The sequence below is a fragment of the Lissotriton helveticus genome, chromosome 9 (assembly GCF_964261635.1).
Source record: "Lissotriton helveticus chromosome 9, aLisHel1.1, whole genome shotgun sequence".
Taxonomy (NCBI): Eukaryota; Metazoa; Chordata; class Amphibia; order Caudata; family Salamandridae; genus Lissotriton; species Lissotriton helveticus.
The window spans coordinates 1,091,904,156-1,091,930,016 of record NC_136070.1 but is presented as its reverse complement, the minus strand read 5'-3'; the positions used below and the strand labels follow the sequence as shown (position 1 = coordinate 1,091,930,016).

Here is a 25,861-nt window from a genome sequence, read left to right as displayed (position 1 = left end):
CTTCTATGGAGGCGTTAAATCAATGGCATTTTGAAGTGATAGATTTTGCCTATTTTGAATATAGGCAGCTACTGCAGCTAGATGCAACCGTACGGAGGCGGAGGCTAGGCCAGGAATGTGTAAGTGAAGCGAATAACAGACAATATTTTGTACTGTTGCCTGAAAAGGGTCAATTTATTTGGAAGGACAATAGCAGACAAACCTTTTCCATTTGTCAGCGTAGCATGCACAAGTGGTAGGCCTGCAGGCTTCCTTGATAATGGTCATGCATCCTCAAGGGTTACCGTGTGGAAGTGTTGTGAAAGGACATATTCATTTAGGGGTCTGAGGTCAGAAGTGGGCTGAAGGGACCCATTTTTTGGGGTATGAGGAAGTATATTTAGTATACTCTTGTACTCTGGTGATGGTTGGGGACGGGTTCTATAGTCCCCTTGAGCAAGAGTGCTTTGACTTTGGCTTTGAGTAGTGCCCGATGTTCCATTTGTTTGCGAGGTGGAACAATGGGATGTGTGGAAGTCGGCTCCAGACAATAACCATGTTGGATAATATCCAACATCCACTTGTCTGAGGTAACGGTTTGGTGGTAAATGTGTGCTCTCAGGGAGCACAAGAGCAGAGGTAAGGCTGTGGGTAAACAGCTCCGTCATCCAGAGACTGGAGTCAGTCAGAGGAAACGGAGGCACCCATGAGGTGCTCGGTAGTCATGAGGTGGTGCGTAGTCATGGACTGGTGACCGAAGAGCAAGCTGGTTTGGGACAGAAAACAGAAGGGTGGCATATGTTAGCTATACCAACAAAAAGGGCGTCTGTTAACCCGACATCCAATCTTTGTATGTCCCATAAAAAAATGTTATGGAGGAAGAAAATCTAACTGGAGACGGGCAGGCACCACAATTATTAATCTAGCACCAATTCCACAAACAGCCAAGCACAAAAGCTCAGGGCAAAACGTTGACTACTTTGTGTACACGGTAAATCTCAAAGATGATCCACTAGAGGCAAATGGGGACGTATATGCACATATTTTGGGAATGAGGGGGATGGCGAGGGATTATGTATCAAATGGGGAGAATCTTTAGTCAATCTCATGGAAACGAAAATGGATCCTAGGCTTGATGGGCGCTTCTTTCTAATTGGCTCCTTTTACTGTGTTTCATAAAGGGCTGCTTTTCTTTGGTTAATGTGTCAATAGTCTATTCAGGGCAGTATACCAACTGCCAGAGGCGCCCACCTATCACATCACTTCTCGAGCTTGTGGGAAAGAATGCTCTGGCTGTTGGGATTGGGGAGGCCCATGATGATCACAAAACGCTGAATGCCACCTACTGTGGCCCACACTGGTGGGAGATCGAGAGCTTCAGAGCCACCCCACCCCAAGTAGACGACTGACATATTAACCAAAGAAAAGCAGCCATTTATGAAACACAGTAAAAGGAGCCAATTAGAACGATGGGTGGTGCTTAAAGTCCATATTCCAGATACAGCATGCCTCAAAGAGACAGCAGATGCCCTGCCTAGGCGAGACCTAAAAAGAACTAGGAGTACTAATTTGCATACCCCAAAATGCCTGTGTCTAGACCACAGTGTTTTTTAAGACAAATCGGTCTGGAAATGTCTTAGGTTCACAGCCTGTATAAGCTGTTCGGAAACCCATGCTGTCAAAATTACGTAAATTAAAAACCTAACCTTATCTACAGTAAATTCTGAGAGCTGAAAAGGGGGATTCCGAGACACATGTCAAGACTGAATGGACTTTTTTTTTTTTTTACATTTAAGCTGTAATGTAAAGTGCACAAGACTGAGCACTATTAAAGGGAGGAATCAAATTTGAAGCAAGGGTTGACCTTTCAGCGTTCGCCACATTTGTTAAACTAAACACATGGGTTCATATTGAACAATGAAAAAAAAAAAATCCCTGCACATGCCCAACTAGAGTTGAACTTTCAGCCATCGGAACAACTGCCATCACTAGTGAATTTGTAGAGACAATTCACCTACTTAAACAAGCATTGGCATAGCCACTAGGTCATGCCTTTGTAACTTTCTGACTTTGTAAATGCCTTTTAGCCATCAGCAATATGCTGTGCAGCTTGGCAAAAAGCATGCCTATAAAACGGCACAGGCCCCATTTATATTTTTTTATGTGCTGATCCGATATGTAATATATTTACAGATCCAAAGTCTTTAAGACAGATGGTGTGGAAGCAATGTGCTGCCTGCTCCTCCACGCACACACATACATGTAAAAAAGAAAAGACTGCGCATTGGGGGGATGGGGCAGCAATGGGGATTGGAAAGGTGGGAGGAGAAAAGCACCGCTCAAGGGTAAAACACATGAAGGAGGAAGCGACGCAGGGTGAGAAGCAGGCACAGGGTGCCCAAGACTGAGAAGGGGACAAGCACACAGGAGAGAGAAAGCGACTCAGGGTGCAACGGCGGGATCGGGGAAGAAGTACACAAGAGACAGCTGGAAAACACATGCACTATCATGGAGTTCTTACCCAAAAGGAAAAGTGTAGTTCCCGAAAAGTAAGCAGTGAAGGACGCAAGTAAAAAGTCTATGCTCCAGGGAAGGCTCAAACACAGAACAGGAAGGCAATCCCACACAAGCCAACAAATAAAAAGCAAGCTAATGAGAGTGGCAAAGCCAACCAATGAGTGGGCTCTAAGCCTACTGTAAGTTCACAACAGGCCTTTTGCAACCAGACAGCCTGCACTGTCTGGTAGGCTCATCATAAAAAGGTCTTTAAACATTCATCACTTATTCAAACTATGACTGGCCTCATTAAAAAACAGGAGTTCATTACCTAGAAATCGCAAAAATCATTACTGTGAAAAAAACAAAGGTAAAGCCAGCAGGTCTGGTGATCAGACTGTTGGATTTGTTTTTTTTTAATCTCTTTTCATTGGGGTTTTCAGTTAAGAATAAAGACAGTGTTGCAGTAGCAATATGGTAAAGCAAGATTTAATATAACCTATCAAGGACACATGCTATATAGAAACCTAGGTGTTGAATGGGGAAATAAGTGAGGCACCTGACAAAGTTTCCCAGTTGTGGGTGGCCCCATAGGCTGTCTGACAAGCAGATATAGTACCCCAAGAAGAAAAAACTCAGGGAAGGGGGGGGGGGGTAGTGACTCAAACCCAGGGGAAGATTGAGCGGTTATTACCAAGAAAAGGGAGGGAAGGCCATGGAAGGGTCTCCCCCATAAGGCTATTGGCTTTGTTAATGCTGGTTTTAACTTGCCACGTTTTTGTAAAACTTTGTTGTGGAGGAGCTGGATGGCACTCGCCAATAAAAAAAAAATAGGAACTACTTTGTGTGTGGATATGCTCTTTGCGAAAGAGCAATATGCCATCGATCACAGTGATGTTAGCTAATGCTGAAGTGGGTTAACCCATTTCGTCATACTGTTGAGGGCAAAAGAAAAATTTGAATTACACAATTATGGATGAAGAAGGTTGGCTGAAATACCCTGTAAATGATACATGTAAATCATTTAAGGGAAAAATAAAATTCGAAAGGACCGAACGTGAAACATAATTTACAAAACAAACTTCCAGGGCGAGAAGTGGGAGGCTCTGCCCCCACCTCCGAAAGAGGGCTGGAAACAAACTGACAGCAGTAGAAGCTTCGTCTCGTCGTCTCTGCAGAGAATGCTGTATGGAAGCACAGGCCAGAAGGTTGTGCTGGGATGCCTGCAATGAATGCTCTAACTCAGTGTTAGTTAGTACATGTTCCTGACATGCACTGAAGAGGTTCATGGTACCACTCTGTGCAAAGCAGAAATGCAGTGTGCACCCCATTCAACAACTGGCTACAGACTGACAAGCAAATAACAAATATACATCGAAAAATAGGGCAGAGGATATTAGAGTACGGTCAGGACAGGTAAACCTGACAGCACCCCATACAAACCATACAAACCGTGCCCACATGCAAGTCAAACAATATGTAAATTAGCTTCCTAGTTAGCACAGAACTCCTAATCATAAATTCAGGTCATCAAAACACGAAACTGGCAATCACAGGAAATACAAATTCACATTGTTTCGGTTACTTAGGAATTCAGCTCAAAAGTACACTGGTTTGGTTTCACACCTTAACACAAAGACAAACAATTATTTGGCATCAGAATCTTGCAAGAAAGCTGCACTATCTTGTTTCCTTGAGAATCAGCAAAGATTACACGAATAGAAAACACTATTCTTGCTACTCAATCATTGCTGTTGACTTCAACATGAACAATCTTGAGGACGTTTGCTAGGAATAGGGCTAGGGAAAAATCACATAAAATTCTATGAAATGACGCTTCTTCGGCAAAATGTGAATTTCCACTAGATCTCCTTAAATTTTTTACCCAAGCATGCACCAAGCGTTAAAACTTTACATGGCTATAGGTAGAAGGGACTGTTTTGAGTAGAAAATGTCTCATTGCGAGACATTTACTGTGTGAGACAGGCTCCCGCTGATAACTCACAAGATTTTTTTAACGCTCGAATAAAAAATAAAATGTATGTAAAATTGCATAATTTGATGAAATTTCAAGAATTTCGCCTGCATAATTAAAATTCCTGCCAGGCTTAGATAGGACACCTCTGTTCAGTGTTTTGGGGACGGGGATTTGCTGCAGTAAGCTCTCCAGGGAGGTAGGATCGCCAGTAACAACTCTGGGATAGAAAGTGTGAGATGGGGGAGGGTGGGAGCTCGGGCAGATGTAATTCCATGGATCAGTTACTTAATCATGGCAGGTTTCAACCATCTCGCGTTACACTGCCTTTTGATCTAAGTTTCTTTCTAAGTATTGGCCATGCCCTCTCTCTGGCCTTCTAGTATGACATCAGACCTAGTGTGTCCTTCAGTAGCTAATGCTCATAACTCAATTATTTTTGTGAAAGAAAAATTATATCGATTTTAACTTGTAATTAAGAGAAAATAAAACATGAAACCCTAATAACTGTATTTTATGCCAATAACTCACAAAAGGATATGGCAACTCTTTAATAAGGCAATAATCCAGATATGTTCAGATCCCAATTTCCGAGTCTGAAATATGACTTGGCTTTTGATGCATGAGACAGCTGGTGCAAGAGGGGGGTTACTGTAAATATCTTCTTTCACGGTTTCTAGCAGCAAAGTGAAACTTTAGATGAAGGCTCAACACCCTTTGTGTCCCAAACTTTCGGATAAAAAACATAGGACATTGCTGCTTAACACAGCTGTGTAGGTTCAAAATCAGCATGGGTAAGAGAAACGCATAGATGGCAAAGGAAAATATTCTGGTGCGAGAGGTTGGTGTGACTTGGAAGAATTCAAATATTTTACCCAAAACAAACCAGACATGCGAAATCAAAGCAAATTACGGGGTTTCACAGGCAAAAAAGGGTAGAGTCGCTTTATTCCCAATTAAATGTAACTTCTTTTAGCTCAGAATTACTCTTATAAGTCTGCACTAGTTCATAACAAGTTTTTTTAATTTTTTTTATTCAAGGTCGTTTCCCCTGAATGTTCACTACATTGATCTTGGAGACTTTAATATTAACTTAGACAATGATTCCAATGTTCACGCTGTGGCCTGGTGGAAGCTCTAATGCCAATACAACTTAACTTACGTGTTCAATTCTTGAACTCACTTAAATGGTAAAATCTCAGACTTAGCCATTTACGATCAGATCAAAGACCACAGTTTAAAGTCCTACAGAAGTGGGCTGGTCCGAGTATTTCATTATTCCTATGAACATGCACTCAGATGCATTGCCACTGCCCTCCTGAGTTTGTCTTGAATAGATACTTCGGGCGACGGGCATGTCACGATCACAACTGGACTTTGACAATATTCAACAGCTCTAAAAGTATAGGGGTCATCACGATGTCTGCGGCGGTCCGTCCGACATCCTGGGAATCAGTCAGACTGCCGGATTACAATACCGGCGGTCAGAGCGCAGGGGTCAGGGATCAGGGTAGTACTGGCGCCTCCGACACGATCAAAGATCACGCCGGGACAGCGGTTTCATTGCCAACTCTATAATCGGGTGGTGCCAGCCCAGGCACCGCCTAGGGATTTGAATATTCTTTTCTGACTGCCTTTTCATAGCGGTCCTACCGCCATAAAAAGGCAGTTCAAAGAGGACTTTGGGGACCCCGTCCCATGTAGTACCCCCCCACACATCCATGCACCGTGTGCAAGCTACCCTATTATCTCGCCGGCAGACAGAGGGCAATGCTTTGTTAATACATGTAAATCCTCCAACTTCCTAACTTGGTGTCTTCTATTTCGATTTTGTGCGTGAAATGAAAGGAACCCATTCTGTTTGTAAAAGGTTTACCTCTGAGACTGAAGGTTGAAAACGAAGCTCCTTTCATCCTAAAGTTTAATGACTGGCGAGTGAGCGTACACAGACTAAAGGACACTATGGTTGTGGATAGATATCACAAAGTAAAATGAATCTTACTCGAAGGCACATATATATTCTGGAAGACTGTCGGCAGTCACAGGGTGGAAGTCACTCACCTAGCGAGTGAGGATATCAACAAGCTAAGACAAACCATACCTGGGGTAAAGGAAAGGTTCACAACCTTTTTCCCTAATGCCTGCTCAACATTTAACAATAATTCAAAGGAGGAGTGAACTACAAAGCTGTTGGGAAAATTGGTTCCCGTTAAAAAACACAATCAAACCCACCCCCCCCCCCCCCCCCCCCCACAAGATTGCAATATGGACCCAATACATACACGGCTTGCACTAACAAGCCTGAAATTGTTTTTTTGTTGTTTTTGTTTTAGACTTTCGTAGCAAAACTAACATTCCAGATGAAATGTAGGCCTGGGCGGTAAATTCTGTTCCGCTTGCGGAATTTGGGTAATTTCGTGTTCCGCGGAGAACGTGAAATTGCCCAAAATTCTGCTTTCCGCGACTTCGCGAACGTTTTGGCTTGTTCGCGTTCTCAAAATGCGTGTTCGCAAGATATTCCTCCCCCGAGCTTGCAAACAGCGATTGCGAACAGGCAAAAAGCATTGCGAACAAGCATGTTCTCAGAGATTCTTTACTGTTTCGCGGAGATTTGCGTAACGCAATTACGCAAATTACGCCCACCCCTAATGAAATGCACACACTGTTTCCAAAAATCATGTTTCGACTAAGTGACATTTTATTTTATCTACAAATGTCAATCTTCCAGACTATAGAGCAGATTTGAAACCATTAAAGACGAACAGGTCAGGGTTCATGATATGCAACAAATGAACACTTCCATATCAAGACTTCAAGGGAGCAATGATGCTCGAGCAGGAAGGTGTGCTTGGGGGTGTGGCGCGCACTCCCTGCAGCTCTTCATATGGACTTTCCTGCCGGTGAGCGACCTGCTGCATTTAACACTGATATCATTTTTAAATGACCAAACACATTTACGGGAAGCCCAGGGTGGTCCACGTGCTTTCCACTGCAAGCATGACAGGCTGTCCCACAGCAACCCATCTTTATCCCTATTAGAATCCTCTGGCTTCCCGAGCATCTCCAAAGCAGTATGTGACGCATACAGACATCATTTCCTGTCAAGCTGACTCATCACATAATGAATATCCTGACGTGCTTTAACAGTGGAGCATTTGCCGAGTGGAGAAAAGGGATCTTTATAAAGCCAGGGAGACTCTGAGGACATGATTTTAAATTGTATAAATGTAGTTTTTAGGACAATATGACTTTTAATTGTTAAGAATATGAATTTGTGAGATGTAGATTTTATATGATAAACTGTGGTTTATAGATCAATGGTCTAAATAAACTTTGTTTTTGACTTTGACTCTGAAGACAGGTAGGACATTAACGAAAGTAACCCTAATGACTAATCGTTCAACCAACTACCATCAACAGGACATGTCTCGGGTGTGAGAGCCTACACTAGACTCATGTTCTCATTATTGATCTTTATCATCCACCATTTTCTTCAACTTTATCGAAAATGGGCCTGTGATATAAATCACGGATTATTTTTGTTTTGAAGTAGGTTATGATAAGAAGAGGCCGATGGCAGCACTACCTCCCGAGCGCTGCCGTCGGCCAACGCGGCCCCGCCCGTTTTGCGGAAGTGCCGCACTTCTGCAAAATCGCGGCCGCCGTTAAGGCGTTAAAGATACGGGGTGGGCAGTCATTAATTTAAATTGATTATTAGGTCTGACTTGACCTGGACACTCCATTCATAAGCCACATTTGTTTGCATTGCCAATGCTGCTTACTGTTGATTTCCCAAAACAATGCCTACAGCAAAAACACGTGCATGCAGTCTCCCATACATTGCACAGCACCTATGCAGCCTGTCTTTACAAGTTCAAAAGTGCCCCCATTTAGCCCAACCCAGCTTACAATGAAGACAATTTATCTGACATGCTTTCACTTGGAAATGCGGTTCATTGCAAACATTGTTTGGGTGAAATAACATATCTAACGTCAGTATGTTCACCATGATATACCATTTTGAGCATCCTGCTCCTTAGCAATTGTAGGTTTTGTCTGCCAATTCAACTCCAGGGTACAATCTCATATTTACTCGGAGATGGTGCTTCGGCAATAAATTCCTAACTATAATTGAAGCAGATTTATATCCACGGATTCAACCACTTTGAAACCTTTTGCAGGTATTAATTAACTCGTGCTAAAAATAAACTACATGTCATTAATGTAAGATAATGATAGGAAGGAGAGTCTGGGAAGAAATAAAATACATGAACAAAATCATTACCCGAATTGTGCTTTCAAATATTTCACACTGGGTAAATTGGATGCGGAGGTGAACGTTAGGCACACATTTTTTGTAGAAATATAAAAATGTAATTCCATTTATTGTACATAATTATTTGCCTATTCTGCTTTGCAGAAAACATGTTGCAACAGCAGACCGAAGGAGCATACGGAAATCTTTATTTACCAGTGTTCAGCACAAAAATATGCCAGTTCCCTTGACGGTAAACAAAAAAGGCAGCTAGAGTTGTGGGCAGATACTTTTAGTATATATGGGTAAATGCATTCTTTTCACAGGTGAGTGCACTAGTCTGTCACTCTGGGCTACTTAATCCCCTGCGAGGTGACTCCCGCTGCAGCGGAGCAGACACGTTTTCAAATAGCGCCTCAATGCACAGCTACAGAGATCTTAATTATGCAGGAAAAATAACAGACTATAACAAAGTGCGCCAACAAACCTTACTATGGAAGAAGGTCTCAGAGGAAGCAAAAAAACAATACATATTAACTTAATTCAAAACAGGCTGAAGAAAAATGCAAAAAAAGTTTATTCCATTTTATTTAAAACATTTCTACGGTTCCGTTGCACCTAGTGATATTAATGTGTTTTACATTACAATGGCATGATGCTGATGAGCTTTGCATTGTACAAGTAACAAGCAAAGGCAGCATCTGTGTACAAAGATAGGCAATACAGAGGTGAGAGATGTTCTTGAAAAGGTAATAATTCATGAGGGTATTAATAGGTTAGTAATGTAGTCTGAGAATCCTACTGAAGACTGAGTAGTCAGAATACTGAAGTTGTAACAGTGAGAAAACATCACAACTGGTACATGGTACTAGGCAGGATCGCTTGGAGAATGAATGAATCCATCCATCCATCCATCCATCCATCCATCGATACACACACTATTTTTCTTTTCCATGCATACCCTAGTCAGAGATTCCCTCATAAAATATTTCCGCAATATTTAGTTGTGCTTAATTTACTAATGTCCACTAGTGAAAAGGCAAATGAAAAAAAGAAAACGAAAAGGTTCAATGGAGGTCAACACTAAATATTTCCTGAAGTCCTGTTTTTCGCGATAAGCTAGCAAATAAAAACAACATTTGTTAACTCTGAGTTGCATTCTGGAGTGGTTTCCTTCAAGAGCTTTGTGCCAGGGGTGTCTCTCAAAGTTGCATTGAAATAAACAAATTCTCTTTTTCAAGTTGGTACTCACAGAAAGATAAATGGCTTAGATCGGCGTTTCCCAGACTGATGGGTTGTGTGAAGATTTTTGGTGTGTTGTGAAAGTTCAAACAATAACCATGTCTTTACATTCTGTATTTATCTTGTCACATTTTCTTCTTCAAAGACAGAGGTCAATGGTCAGGCTAGGGCTTCTGCCAAATTGCTGCACATATGTTTTTGCAGCTGGGGATTGGTGTTTACAAACTCCTCCCACTTTGCAGTCAGAGAAAGAAAAGTAAAGTGAATTATATAACAATCTTGCTGGGGTACAGGGAGTGTGGAACAAAAGGTTGCGAGATGTCTTTTTTTTTTAAACATACAACAAAATGAAAATACCTTTAAATGAACTGTATAGAAAAGCAAAAATGAAGCACTTTTTTTAAAATTCTAAAGTGCGATAGAAACAACGATTTTAATAGGATATAAAACAAATCAAGACTTTACTTCGTGATGCACAAATGATAAATAGTCACTGAAACCCGAAATTATCATTTGTGTCCATTATAGTTATGTCAGTAACAGTGAATACTCCCTTATTGGCTATGCTAATTCCTCAGAAACAGCGAGGGGATTACGCTACGCAGGTGATGAGAAGACAGACTTGAAAACACATTTGAAGATGAAGATTGGAAGACCAAGGCAAAGGGTTGAGGGAAGCAAGAATGAAATTCAGTCACTTTAAAATTCTCCACTGAAGCCACTGGAATACGATAAAGCTTCAGATGGCAAAACTAAGTCTGGTGACATTATGCTGGAGGTTCGGTGGAGAGGGAATGGACACTGTACATATGATATGGGAACGAACCAAGGTTTACGCATACTGGTGGCAAATATGGGCCACTCTCGAGACACAACTGTGCAAGAGCCACAGTCTTTTCTGGCGCAAGCGGCAATCCTCCACGATTTCCATGGATTGCCCACATTGACCTCCCACGTTAAACAATGGTTATCATCAGCACTAACAATGGCTAAAGGTCCTAAAACATGCACGTAATTGCGGGCTTTGAACAGGTAATTTATTGACCATGATTATCTAGAAAAAGTTGAAGAGATTTAGGGCAGCTTCTTGTCTCGGTGATTTTTTCGGGAGGGGTAGAGCATGTGGACTAGGATGGTGACAGCATGCGGGGCAATAGATTCAGATTCAACTGGGTGGGAGGGGGAGATAGGCACCGGGGGATTGTGAGGCACCAGATTCCGAGGTTATTATGATACTAGACAGGACTGATGTGTAATCTCTGTATGTTACGAACATCATCTTAAGTTGTACTGCTATGACATTGTTTTTGAAACTCAATTAGCAATTTTTATAGAAAATACATTTGTATGTTTATGCAAATTTAGTAGCCACTTCAACGGGAGACGCGCTGAATGTAAATGTCCTTTAAAGCTACATGGGTCGTGAAAGTTTGGCATTCTAAAAATTGGGCTGTGATTATAATAAGTTTGGGAAACACTCGGTCCTGTATCTTTAGTCACTTAATTCAAAGAACAATCGTGTTGGTACTAGTAAAGTCCTGCTTGGATACTGAGCCTGTGGACATTCTGGTCAAATATTGGCACTATCACCTTGGTACATGGGCATCGGTAATAGGTCACATATGAGGCAGTATTTTCCAGAGTACCAGGCAAAGAGACTAGCTCAGTATTTGCTAGAGTACATATAAACTAAGATATACCTATGACGATATACCTGAAAGTAAAGAATAAGGAAAACACAGATATTTAAGCACAAAGAAGCCAAGAAGAGGACTAAAGATTTACTTAGCAAGGAAACTGAAAGGGTAATTTATATGGCATGCCATGTGCTATATGGCCAACGTGAAGGAATACCGCCCAGTGTCATGCATGCAAACGATGCCAATAAATACAAACAAGGGCATTAACTTCCTGGATAACTTGAAAGACTAGAATGTGGCATGCCATACAATTAAATCGCACCGTCCTAATCCAACTAAGTACTGGCAGCACAAGTACAAATGCCGTGCAGCTGGCCAATTATATTCAGGCCCTTTTTTCCATCCCTTCTGCATGCTTTACCTTTCAGTCTGCTTACCTCATCATTTTCCCACTCACGCAGGGTCACTCCTATGCTAAGAGGAGATAGCAGACCTTTCATGGCACTCTTACAGAATATAAGGGCTACTTCAGGAAAAACTCTACTGTCATGATTTTAGACACTCTGAATTTCCCCGGAAGTGGAAAATGCCCAGTGTAGACGGTGTCCTTTAGCAAATGTAATTTTTTTGGGCCATAGGAAAAGTAATTTCCCCTAGGAGAATACAGATACTTCCAATCCTGCCTCAGTTCTAAATACGGGGGATTGCCCTCTTTTTCCTAGTTTACAGGCCATGCATATAAGGCACCTAAAATCCCCCCACAACTGGAGAAAATGTACAGGAATCGCATCGCAGTGGAAGGAAACTATCTACAACAGGACAACCTGATGTTGGCATTTTTCTCTGGATCAGAGCATTGAATACAAGATGTCCACATCTGATCAAGTGGTCAAACAAAATGCATCCAACGCCCCTGCGGTCCTGTTATACAAAATGTGCATGCCTTTGTCCTGCTGAATATTTTCAAAAACCAAACATTCTTCTTGATGCAACTGTGAAAGTGACCGGAAGCAACCATGAACTTACAGCGAACTATGCATAGTTGTAACACTTTTGGAGCTTTTTAACCAGATATTCAGAATGGAGCTTTGCAAAAAAAAATTGCCAAACATCCCAGGGCCTTTACAGATGCAGTCTACAGGTTGGTTCTACTTGACATTCTTTTGCGACAGGTTTCTAAATGCAAAGATACAGTTATTAACTATGGTGAAACCCCATCATGTAAATGACCATGTGCATTTGTGTTGACCTCAAAGAGTTCTCTGGTACAAACTCTGGAACTCACTTAGAAAGTTTCAAAGTGAGTTCTAGTGAGTGTTTTCTATTTTCCATAGATTTTTAATGCAACACTTATTCCACACTGATGCAAGGTAGTGATTTACTTTTTCCTATAACTTTGAGCCCAATGCAGGTTTAGCTGCCTTGTTTTACGTTTCTCAAAAAGTTTTTATTTTTTGGGGTCTCATGTAAAGACTTTGCATGCACTGATCTTTTCCTTTTTTGTTTACCTTACAGTAGTCCTAGAGGTCTTCAATTGCTTACCATTGATTGGATTCATTGTCACTCATTTGCTGGTTTCTTAATTGTCAGATTACGAACACTTTCCTTCCTCTTCTTGGGTTTGTTCCTCCCCTGGATCATGGATGCATTATTGTGTCCCTTCACTGCTCGCTTTTTCAGGCAGTACTTTTTTATTTTTGTTTAAGCATTCTATGAGGGTATATGTGTTTTCTAGCTCTCTTCCTTGATTAGATCTCCCCCTCTCTGTGTACCTCCCCCATTTCCCTCATGTTCACCCTCCGCTGTCCATGTGTTTGCCCTAGATCCACTAGCTCTGTGCTTGCCCCAGATACATTGTCTGCGTGCTTGCCCCAGTCTCTCCTGACCACCCTCCATTATGTGTGTGCTTGCCCCACTCCTTAATGCCCACCCTCAGTTGTCGTGTGCTCCCCATCGCCTCTTACTTGTCCTCCCTCAACCTGTGGTCTTCTCTCCCACTCTCCCTTCTTTTGTGTTGCGTCTTCCCCCTACCCACTCTCGACTATGACACAGCCTGAAAACAGTCCATTAGCACGGGGTGTCTCAGAACACTTTTTTTTCCTTTTACAACAAATCATTGTCAAAACAAATAGGGCTCATACGAGAGACCTATTGGCTTTGAGTCCATAAAGCAACACTAATACGTTGGTCCTCAAACGTGGAGGAAGGCTCAAGTAATTAGTGAGCTCAGTAACTCCTGAATTTTATGACTTTCTAGCCACCATTTCAAAATCTAAAAAATGTTCAACCACATTACAGAAGTCATGCAGCAACGAGAAATCATAGTCCATGTTGAAAAATAATTCGACAAGGCAAATTCCAATCACAACATCAAGTCATGGTACAAGACTGGACTTAAGCTGGTAAAAACAAAACTGCAAAGAATGATCAGGTAGGTGAACAAAAATAACTGTGGTGAAGAGCAGAAAAATGTAATCACCCACCAATGAAAAAGATACCGAGACCATCGTGAACCTGTTTGCGAGGCATAAAGATCTATCAAAGAAGCTCTGAGAGGTGCTACATAAATACTGTTCAAGGAATTAAAGTGAAATCTGGAGTTGGGCCAACACAATCTCTTCTGGTGGCAATCCCATCTGTCTGCAACCAAACAGAGTGGAAATAATAAGTACAAACTTTGTAAGTGGCAAACGACAGACAGCACAAAGGAGGAAATATTATCCACAATGACAGATTACTGGCCAATACCTCTACTAGAAACAATAATCAACCAACAAGATCAACCAACAGAGAAAGGAGGATTTGCATGTCTTGGTCAAACAACAGGAAAAAGAAGACTTGCATGCTTCAAGTTGGGTAAATTGCGAGAAGTTATCCAAGATGATCACCATAAAGTAGAAAAACTCAGCCTAAGGCACAAATGGGATTCCTGCATTCATTTTCAAAACAAATTCCTCCTTTTTGGCTGAAGCCATTTAGAGCTTTTTTTTAAATTACTGTCTTTAATACCTACATCCTCGAAAGGATTATACATTCAACTAATCGACAAAAAGGGCAACAGAAAGGACCCATCTAACTATAGACTTATAGCCCTCTTGGATGTGGAGGACAAATCTTATGCCTGAATTCTTGCAGAAATCTTCGGAAATGGGTGTCAAAACTCAATCTCACTCCCTGGTTCCAAACTGGACTTGGAGAAAAAAAAGTGGAACCATGGATAACACTGCAGCACGCTTACACAAAAATGTAAACGAGGGAAGATCTCTTCATGCATGCTTCATAGTCTTTAAAAATGGCTTTGACAGTATTGATAGAAGTCTTCTTTGGGTCAATTTAATAAATGGGGGCATTCCGTGACATGTTTTACATAATTTTACACCGATAACAGCGTCCAAATGTCATTGGGCATCAATGGTACCTTGTTTAATAAGGGATTTGTTTACAGAGGTCTAAAGCAATAATATGACCCTGGCCCCAATTCTGTTCAACCTGTTAGTTGCCGACAGTCGACAGTTGTACATCAAATAGCATTCCCATGTGAGATAAAAGGCCATCCATTGTGTGTCCTTCAAGTTACTGACAGTCAATTTAGACTATACCACCATGGGCCTTCAATATTTGCTAAATAACCTCTAAAACTACTGTAAATACAATAAACGTGAAGTAGACCAACAAAAAAACTGCTTACCATCTGAATAAAATGCAGTGCTAATCGAACATAGAAGATTGTTCACCACTCAATTTCCAACACAATGTCCCTCAAATAACTAGGGGTGGAATTCCACGCCTTAGATCAGCACAAGTAGCACATGCAGGTGCTATAAAGCAAGGCAGCAGGATTAAGATTTGTGCTTGCTACAACAGCAAAACCCTGAAAACCACTGTTTAGAGTATGGGTACTAAATATCTCCCAACTCTAACCTGTGGATGGGAATCTTATCATAGCAAATTCAAATGCTGGCTCAATCATGCAAATAGTAAACAATAAATAAATACTAAACCCCAATACAATTAAAATTCAACTTAGAGAAGCAAATGCTGGGACAAAAATGCGGCACTACTAAGGAAATGGTTCAAACTAAAGGAAGCAGAAATCGGCTCCTTTAAAACCACCTCTGCCGAGAATTTGAGCAAAGGGAAAACACCCAGTGGACTTTATCCATTGACACATACTACAGATTTCCAAATGATTCAACGGTGAGGTTTCAATATATCTTAAGGAATAAAGCAGCTGCCTAAGAGAATGGTAATTTCAAGCTCCAAAGACACTGATCTGAAATCCCTTCAAACTGAACACAAGTCCAATAATACAACTTATTGAAAAAACAACACCATACGCATACATGGAACTTCTAAGTTCATGGGCAATAAAGGTCCAGCTTTTCAGGCTACTCTTCGCACTCTGGTATGGGGGAGGTAGCACGAAGATGAAAATTTAAGAGAGCAAATACTACTTGTAATTTCTGCTCTTTTTATAAATATTCAATTGATTATGTCATTTGCGTCTTTTCCGCCTTCACAGTCAAAAGAAAAAGGGTTTTATTCCCCAAATTTTAGGAAGCAAACAAGGAACTGTTCATCAGCTATTTCTATGTTTCAGCAGCACTAATGGCACTTTCATTAGCAGATCTGTAAACTTTATGAACACTGCCTCAAAATGCACAGACCAATTGTACGCTGCATAGTGGATCCTATAATGTAAGATTGCTTTTTTTAATATTTTAGAAGTACTTGGGATATCCTCTATGGCAGATTTGTAAAATTTTTCTAGGGTTTTTAAATTTACAACCAAAATTATGTGCTGCCTAATGATTTTTTTTTTTTTTTTTACACAAACGTTTTATACTACATCTGGTCTATGTCTATGTCAGGGTATTTGTAAAGCGCAGCTGCTACTCCAAGGTGTGTCCTGGCGATAAATGCCTCCACGATACAACAATTGAATGGTTTTAATTATATATCAATAAACATTTAAACACACAAACGCTCGCTACTTATATGCAATAGAAAGCTGCTTTGCAGAAGTAAAAATAAAAACCAAAAACCAGTTCTGCTTGCAACAGTTTTAACGAATAAAACCCCTGCTCCACATTTTTTGAGGCAGTAAATAAACAGAACGTACGGATGCTTAATTGGTCAGGTTACCAGTTTATCACATTTGTAGAATCCTCTACAAAGGGAATATAAAATATCGGTGGCAAAATGTACATGGCTGGCTGGAAATCAGGCATCAGGTGTTCCAGGAGCACACTGGGAACATATTAGCTTTAACAAAGGTGTTGCAAAGGGAGTTCAGATAAAGTGGAAAGGGTTGAGCAGGAGAACAGAGCAGGATGCCTTTAAGTTAAAAAAACGAGGACATACAAAAACATAATAAGTAATGATGTAATAGGATCCTAGCCATCAAGTCAAAGTTAGTGCACATGTGTAATATCGCATGGTAAGGAATATAACCGATTCAGTAACACTCGGTGCCCATAAGGGATGCCAAGCTTCTTAGATTACGGTCTGAGCCAGGCACGGATCCTCTTAGCAGTTTCGCCCCTAGGGTATCAAAATCTACACACAGGTAGGGAGTAAATTAGGTTTGGTTACTTACACTGCAGAGTACTGTGCTAACATGTCTAGACTCATGAAAGTGGTTATTGCACATTATCACATACATGTAAAACATCCAATCTAAACGAATTAATATCAATAAGAAAAGAATCCATAAAAGCAGTATTAAAGGGTGGACTTGCATTGCCCTTTATTGCGTGCAGTCCATTTTGAGGGATCTTGAGGCCGCCTCAAAGTGCAGACGGAAAAGGGTAAGACGCGTTCATTGGCTTTGAACATCCCTGTAAACCCCATTAGACAGAGAACAAAGCAAATAGTGTTCACACTACTAAAGGAGTCCCTGGAGGTCCGGTAGTGAAGGAGAACTTTACACTTCTCTCTTCAACCTCTCCCCCAGCCCTGTCTGAGCTATACAGCCCAGATGGAAACAGTCCGACATGTTTCTATTTGTACCCTTAAGAGTATCAAAAGATGAAAGCACACATTGTGCACAAGATTATGTTTATGCCTAAGTGTTAGTGTCAATCTGGACAGTTTAGAAGCATTATTCTTATTAAAATACTCATAGTGAAGTTGCTGACTGAACCAATGTTTACAGTCTTTTTGGCTAATAAAGTGTGGCCAAGTGATCAAGTCTCTGTGCACCCCTGCTGCAGTCTACTACTACTAGGACTGTAACACAAAGACTGTTTACCAAACTAAACATCTAAATAAACCAGATTCCACACTTTTAATCCCTCTATTGTTTGTAGATGGATGTATCAGCAGCTGCAGGAAAGTTCTTCCATTCACTTCTGCAAACGAGTAACTTGCATTCTACAGGGATGACCAACAAAACTATCACTTTGGTCCACAAACTGCTCTTTTTTTATTTATTTTCGAAGACAGCATTTAGGAATTTGAGGTGACTGAAAAGCATCACTGAGAAGATTGGCAAATAGTGAATGTCTGTTTCATCGCAGCCATTCTGTGTTGTAGGTAAAACAGTAAAGTAAAAAGTAGGTTCAAGTAAGATGCATTTGCGAAGTTATTTCATAAATGGAAGGGTAGAGCTTCCAAACTTCTGAAATGAACAAGACCATTTAGCCACAAGCAGTCGAGGGGAATGTTGAATAGAGATAAAAATGGAGATTTCTCACAGGGATTTTTGGAAGCATGAGGCTTGAAATCGAAGGGATGCCAGTCAGTAGTGCAGGACAAAACTCGAATAGCAAAGGAAACTGAGAATAGCGGCACTCCCAACAAGCATTGGAAATGCAATAGGTCTCGCAGCATTAGAGTTAGTGCTTTTAGAATTGTTTATGGGTTTTTTTTGTAAATCTTTAGCATTTTTGTTTCCTGTAGCCAATGCTAAAGAATTACAAAAAAAAAAAGCCATAAACATTTCTAAAAGCTCTAACTCAAATGCTCCGAGACCTATTGCACTGTGTGAGGGTGAGGGGTTGAGGGTGAGTGAGGGTGAGGGTGGGTGAGGGTGAGTGAGGGTGAGTGAGGGGTTGAGGGTGAGTGAGGGTGAGGGGTTGAGGGTGAGTGAGAGTGAGGGTGAGTCAGGGTGAGGGTGGGTGAGGGTGAGTGAGGGTGAGTGAGGGGTTGATGTTGAGGGTGAGGGGTTGAGGGTGAGTGAGGGTGAGTTGGGGTTCACCCAGAAACCCCAACTATGAACACAATTCCCTGAAAAAAGCTTCATCAAGGTACCATGCGTGTATCCCATAGGCATGCGCAACATGAAATACTGATCGCATGCGCACAGCGTGATTCGAGGGAGGAGGCTACACTGTGATGAACTACTCTTTCAGACAAGCGCGCAAATATACTTTACTCTTTTGCACCTGCGCACAGCTTAAGACACTGCTCACCTAGCCCTGTATGGACGGAATATAAGTGGACAGGGCCCCGAGGTTTAATTTAATATAAACTCGAGACTCCGGTGAAGTAAAATGTAACTGTTAAAAACATAATGAAACTTATACAGATCCAAAAATCTAAAACACCGATTGAATCCAGAGGAAAACATTTGAAGCTGACGACAACTGAATCGCTTTTGGGACGACTCTCAAGACAGACCCATTAGGTGTGTTCTCCCGACACCCATTATACGTGTTGATACACAACGAACTAACTGAGCACGAGCTTTTTGGTTACATTAGTTTGTCAATATACCGTTTACAGGCAGAGCAGATTAAAGAATGATACAGACTAAAAGAATGCCGTACAACACGGGTATCCTTGACTCGAGCTCCAGCTACAGCTAATGTTTTTCCTAATTGGAACGTGACTTTATTTTACCTTTCTGTCACATTTGTTTACAGGTAGTGGTGTATAATGTAAAATATCCTACCTATTGAGAGGGAATTCAATTCTCGTCTTGTCTCGAACAGACTGGGGGCAGGGGAGGGGGCGGAGCGGGGAGAGGGAACAGACGGAGGGAAGGCCAGATAAGGGGAGGGGGGAGGAGAGTAGGAGGAGGAGAGTAGGGGAGGCACGGCCTAGCGGCCGTGCAATCAAGAAGTGAGGGGGCGGGAGAGTAGGCAAGGCAGGCGGCTGGGGGGAGGGGGGAGGAGAAATGCGACGCGACATGGCAGGCAGAGAAAATGGGGAGGGGGCGGATCCGGAGGTGCGTCGTGACACTCGTGAGGGGGAGTGGAGAAGGAGGGGGGAGTAGAGTAGGGGAGGCACGGCCTAACGGCCGTGCAATCAAAAAGTGAGGAGGCGGAGCTGGGGGAGGCTGTGACAGAGAGAGCAGGCAATGCAGGCGGCTGGGGGCTTGTGCACGCGCTTTGAAGCTCATTGCGCATGCGCATTAAGCTTCAATTTCTCGTGCACTGCAAGGAATCGCCACGATTCCTTGCAAGTTGGATAAAGAGTGGATAAGCCCCCATAGTCTCGCAAGCTCGATGCGCATGCGCATCGACAGGCGAGACCTAAAAACAGATAAAGGGTAGTCGACTTGCAAGACTTCAGCCCTTGCTCCCGCCAGTACTGCTCCACTGAGGTGGTCAGAGTGAGGTTACACGGAACACGTTGTGTCACTTGTAGCTCATCTACTGTTGTTTCTGCCTCATCTGAAGGTGTGTTCGATCCAAACCAATCCTGTCATTTGTGTACCCTACTTGCTCCGAGAAAAGAGGGCACGTGGCCAGATGAAAATATAACTTCATTGTTCTAAAGGAAATTACTACAAGGCTACCCAAATATTTATTTGACTAAAAACCTCCAAATGTTAGGAAGAAAAACGCTGCCCTTTCCAAAATCCTAACAGGAGTCTAGAGCAGGATTACAACAAAACAGACTATTCAATGCGTTATAAGGCTGCTTTGTGCTTTATATACTCTTTATGCATCATTTTAAAAATGCTGGAATCCTTGAGGATTTAATCGATTTACTGGCACTTCAAGGGTCAGACTATATCCCAGTTGTCCAACAGATATCCCAATTGAACATGGAATTCTAAATTGAGCTCCAGCTTAACGCACCTTTCCCTAGACCAAATATCTCACTAACTCTTAACGGCAAAGTCCTCATAGCTCTGTCTTCACTGCACTAGAAAGCTTTTCAGCTTTATCGTCTAGCCAGACAGAGTACAGCGCACAAAGATTGTTTAAACAGTTCTGTGTAAATATTGGACCCTGACGTACATCATATCTATGGACTGCAGTAATGGAAGCTGTTTAATTAGAACTGAATGCAAAGGGATCTTTACATTAATGAGTCTGTAATGAAGATTGATTTTCTTAATGAGAGTTTTATGCTCACGGCAGTTGGAGTCCTATTGATTTTGCTTCACCACCAGTAAATACAACACGGAGCATTACTGTATCAATTGCAAACTTGCCAATCCAATGTACCATTTTATTGCTTTCATCATGTGCCTATTGCATGTACAGAGGAGCAATAATTTACAATTATCACATGGACTACAAGAATGTTTGCATTCAGGCTCTAATCTAACTAGAAAATTATTAACCTTTGAGGGGGCTGCAAATTGTTTTGCAAGCTGCATCTTTCTACATATATGTAATTCTATAACTGTATGCCAATGACTGCCAGTTTTGTGTACTTGAATAGGCCAGTGTTGGGTAACATGAAAGCCAAGTTATAAGCTTCATCAGTTTATCGGGAAGACTCATGCCACATTTCACAGGTTTGAATGGTTTATTATGAAATGTTCACAGGCTTGATTAGTTTATTATGAAATGTTATGACAAAGCCAGTAGGCCTGCCCCACTTATTGTAAAAAGCAGGTGTAAAAGAAAGTAGGCATTTATGGATGGATTGCTCATTACACTGCGCTAAAGTCTGTAGGCAGGCATTTTGCTACATGGAATTACATAGATTACAGTAGTAGGCAAGGGTTTTGGTGTAGATAATCCACCTGAACAAACAGTGGGGATCGAAGATTTCAGTTTCTCTTAGGAGAGATAGTATTTTACTTTGCCAACTGTAATTTTTAATACATTTGTATTTTTAGGACTGTAAGCCTAATGGTTTTCTTGTGGGAAGCTGATGGCCAGTACATTAGACTTGAGCTGGTTATGGCAACAAGCCAAAGGTAAAGACTTTAGGCATAATTGTTTATTAGGAAACATTGAAATAAAGGCAAAAGGAAATACATATTGATTGACAAAATCATATGTTCTACTCAATAGGCACTTACGGGTGGGATTGTTATTGCACTGAATCAAAGCCTACAGTTTTGTGTTTCATTGAATCTCACAAATTGCCATTGTTTCCAAAAGATTTGGTGGTGTTCACATGATCTGACAAACCCTGGGTATAGAAGATTTGCACCATGAGAATCCTTGTAAAGCTATGTTAAGAGAGATAGTGTTTTGCTTTGACAACTCTAATTTTGTATTTGTTTGCAATTGTATGAATGTATGCCTAATGGTTTCTTTACGGAAAAGCGTATGCTTAGTCAGTAGGCCCGAGCTGGTTATGATAACAAGCAAATGAAAACCGATGTAGGTTTGAGTACGCGGATAAGTGACACAAGCTGCCATAGGTCCGTTCTATTTCCTATCAAAAGTTGTTACAAATTCAGTACACCTGCTTTTTTATTTATGTATGTGAAGAGCATATGGTAATGCAAATGGACTTTTAACACTGAATTATTATGTTATGTTTACAGGCTGTAGGAAGGCATTTGGTTACATGTGATCTCACAGATTATCATGCTATGCAACGGTTGTGATGTTGGGCACCCACTCTGACAAATCTTGGGAATAGAATTTCACTGTGATGAGTCTTATTAGGCCCTATTGAGAGGAGCTGTACATTGTTTTGCCAACTGCAATTCTGTACATATCTGTAATGTTATAAATATATAACTGATGGATGCCAGTAAATGTGCACTCTAGTGAGACTGTGTTGTATCTAGTGTCAAACTATTGGTAAAGGCTGGAGGGCTTATAGGTTCACTGGGAAAGGTAGGTCATACTACGTAGGTGTGAACGGTTTATCAGGGCTTGACAAATCTAAAAAAACTTACTTGACCTGCAGGCCGAGTAAGTAGTCTTTTCTACTCGACCTAACATCAATTGCACTCGACCCACAAATTGGCACCTGGCACTGCAGCGGCAGATATCACTCACCAGGCCGGTCAAGTAGGCCTGAAAACTGGCTCGCCCTTGAAGAAATTCACTTGCATTTGCGAGCGGTCAAGTACATTTGGCGAGCCCTGTTTATTATGAAAAGTTATGACAAAGCAAGTAGGCCTTCCACACTTATTGTGAAAAGCATGTGTTAATGACAATAGGCTTGTAAGAGTGGATTCTTATTACACTGTGGATAAAGCCTGTAGGTAGTTATTTTGTTACGTGGAACCTTGCAGATTGCCGTGGTAGACTGGGTGTTGGTAACCCATCAGAACAACCCACGGGGATGGACGATTTGCCCCACGGTAATCTTTATTAGGCTCTATTAGTAGGGGTTTTATATTGGTTTGACAAACTCTGTTTTCGTATAATTGTAACTGTATTACAGTATACCTGAAGGGTGCCTTCTGGGAAAGCTCATGATCTGCACAGTAGGTCTGAGTTGGGTATGGTGATAAGCCATTATAGGATTGTTTATAATGAAAAGTTACAATAAATGCAGTAGGCCGGATGTATTTTGTGTGAAAGCATATGTTAAAGTCATCAGGCATTTTTCTATTAAAGCCTACAGACAGGTATTTTGTGCTATGGAATCTCAAACATTACGGTAACAGGTAAGAGTTTTGGTGCTGCTTACCCCCTCTGACAAAACACAGAGGATCCGCCACAATTAAGCTGCGGCAGAAAGAAGAGCCACAAAAAGGGAAGAAAAGGACAATCCGCAACAGAGAAGGGAGAGAGGGATACTATTCATAAACAAGGGATAGACATCACATTTCTAGCAAAAAACTGTTCTTCTTGTAAGGCAGCCTAATGGGCACAGGGACATCTTTATTTTAATGGCAATGGACTATAATGTACTAAATTAGGTGTGCCAAAGATGTAGAACAGGCATTAAAGAGGGAAAGTTCTGAGCGTAATGCTTGGGCAGGTATTCTTGGCTTATTGATATTATCTTCCTGAGATGCTTCCCATCTAATGAATTTAAAACAGACCATTTGCTTATGGGAATATATTCTAGGAAATAAGATAAATTGGGGGTATCTTTGCCCAATAAATATTCAAGAGGGTTATAAAATGTGGCCTACCGAAGGAACAGTAAAATAATTTTAAAGCTCCTATATCAGCCATTGCTTTAAGGCCTATATGAGAAATGCTACAAATATTAAAAGTCCTAGTTGTGAGTTTTTAAAAACTAAAATCAGACAAAATAACTTGAGATCTTACAATAAGGATACCTTTCATATTTGAAAGCACATTTCTGGCTGCTTGTTTTCATGCATGTGCAAGGCCCATTCTCCAGGCAGGTAAAACACATGCCAGAAAAGGGCACATTTGCGACTTTCAAAGCTAGCAACCAAAAACGTGAGTGCAAAATTAACAAACTTAGCAAGGTGATTTATTTTTGCTTCTTTTAAAACTATTACTGTCTAACCTTCATATTTAACTCATGTATCACCTCTTAGAAGTGAAGAATGAATCAAACTAACTATTCCAAGGTAGACAAGGTAATCAGACTCCATCTCTACAGAATAAAAACACCCTTTTAATATCCCAACTAGGTCTCAGATGAAGAACAAAAACACTAGGGTTAGCAGCAACTAAAACACCCACTTGACACACAGCAGGGGACAGTATTCAATTCTATGTAGTTCCAGAGGCCAACAAAAGCTTAAAGAGAATATTACATATCCACAGCTGACTTTGCAGGGGGGTCTACAGACCTATAACCCCACCTAAAAACACCACGAAGCGACAATCAAATGCTATACCTACTCGACATGGCTCTGGAAGGAGGCTGACAAGATCCCCATGAAAGGTGTACAAGGAAAACCGTCACCCAACCCACACTTACCCACTGAGGCCAGATCTATCACAACAGAGCTCCACATTGGAAAACCCACAACCAGAGAGAAACTCTGCACAAAAATGACCAACTAGTTGGCGGTACGGGGGTGGTTAAAAAAACGTAACAAGCAGCGACCCAGTGTACATCGTCTTTTAATTTTAAGTACCAAAAACTGCCCATATGCTTTTGTCGTACATTTTAGTTCAAGTTTCCTATGATGTCAGTGCGACTGCAAAAAACAAAAAAAAACACTGCTTTCAAATCATCTCAATATTATGGTGTAACTTATCTTTCACAAAATTAAAAGAACAAAATCAATGACCAGGCAAAGCCTTGCAAAGCACTCATGCAAAGAAGAACAGGGATTTGGCAGAGAAACACCACCAGCATTCACGGCCTGTGCCAGCAGAATTTTGAGATCAGCAAGCTTGATTAACATTTGTATTAATAGCTCCTCGTGCCAAGTCACCTTAACTTTACTTCTCGGTTTAATTTAAAAGTAAACACAGGTGTGCAAACATCCCCCTTATAAAGTTAGTACAATGTGCTTCAACAAAGTACTCATCCAGGGTGTTACGGGAACGTCCTGCATGATCTCCTACGTGTCCAAAACTAATTAACCAAAGGGAAAAAAAGCATGGTTTCAAATTTGTTTTTCCAACTTTTTATCTCTGCTCTCCTAGGCACCTGTAGGTCTGTTCAGTCTAGACTTAAACTCGGGTAGTGTAGGAGATGGGCAAACAAGCAAAATATGTCCTAGATGTAGCCGATGAAATACCTTCTTCAAGGATGAGTGCTCCAAATCAAATACTCACCGTCCTCTTTCATTTCTTTGTACACCTTGTATGTGGTACTACTAGAAACATTTTGAAATTAGCCACTAGCTAAGAGTGACTACCATGTAGCATTGTGGAAAGTGCTGAGCTCAGGGAGCCGCTCAAGACAAAAAAACTAGGAATATTGCAGACCATGTCTCCATGGTTGCTGCCCCCATCTGGGTCTACAGCCTTTGCGGGTTTTTGGCTCTGAAAAGCCAATAAACCTACCTAAAGTCCTCGCACATTTATAGCTAGTCGAAATGAAATGAAATGTAGTCAGTTTAACAAGCTACTTCATGTCATAATGAACCCACATTACATTACAAGTGTGGTGCTATCAGAAGAGAATTCAGCAGGAAAAGACTAACTCATACACTGTTGTTTCAATTCTTAAATAAGGCATTGTCAAAGTCAAAAAAGTTCCAGTGTTTCTACTTTGAAGTTAAGTTCCGCC

At 41.2% G+C, this 25,861-nt stretch overlaps 1 protein-coding gene across 2 annotated transcripts in view; it reads right to left on the bottom strand.

Moving 5' to 3' along the window:
* The window catches only part of LRIG1 (leucine rich repeats and immunoglobulin like domains 1), a 228,965-nt gene that overhangs the window by 121,043 nt on the left and 82,061 nt on the right, over nucleotides 1-25,861 (bottom strand). The window lies entirely within an intron of this gene.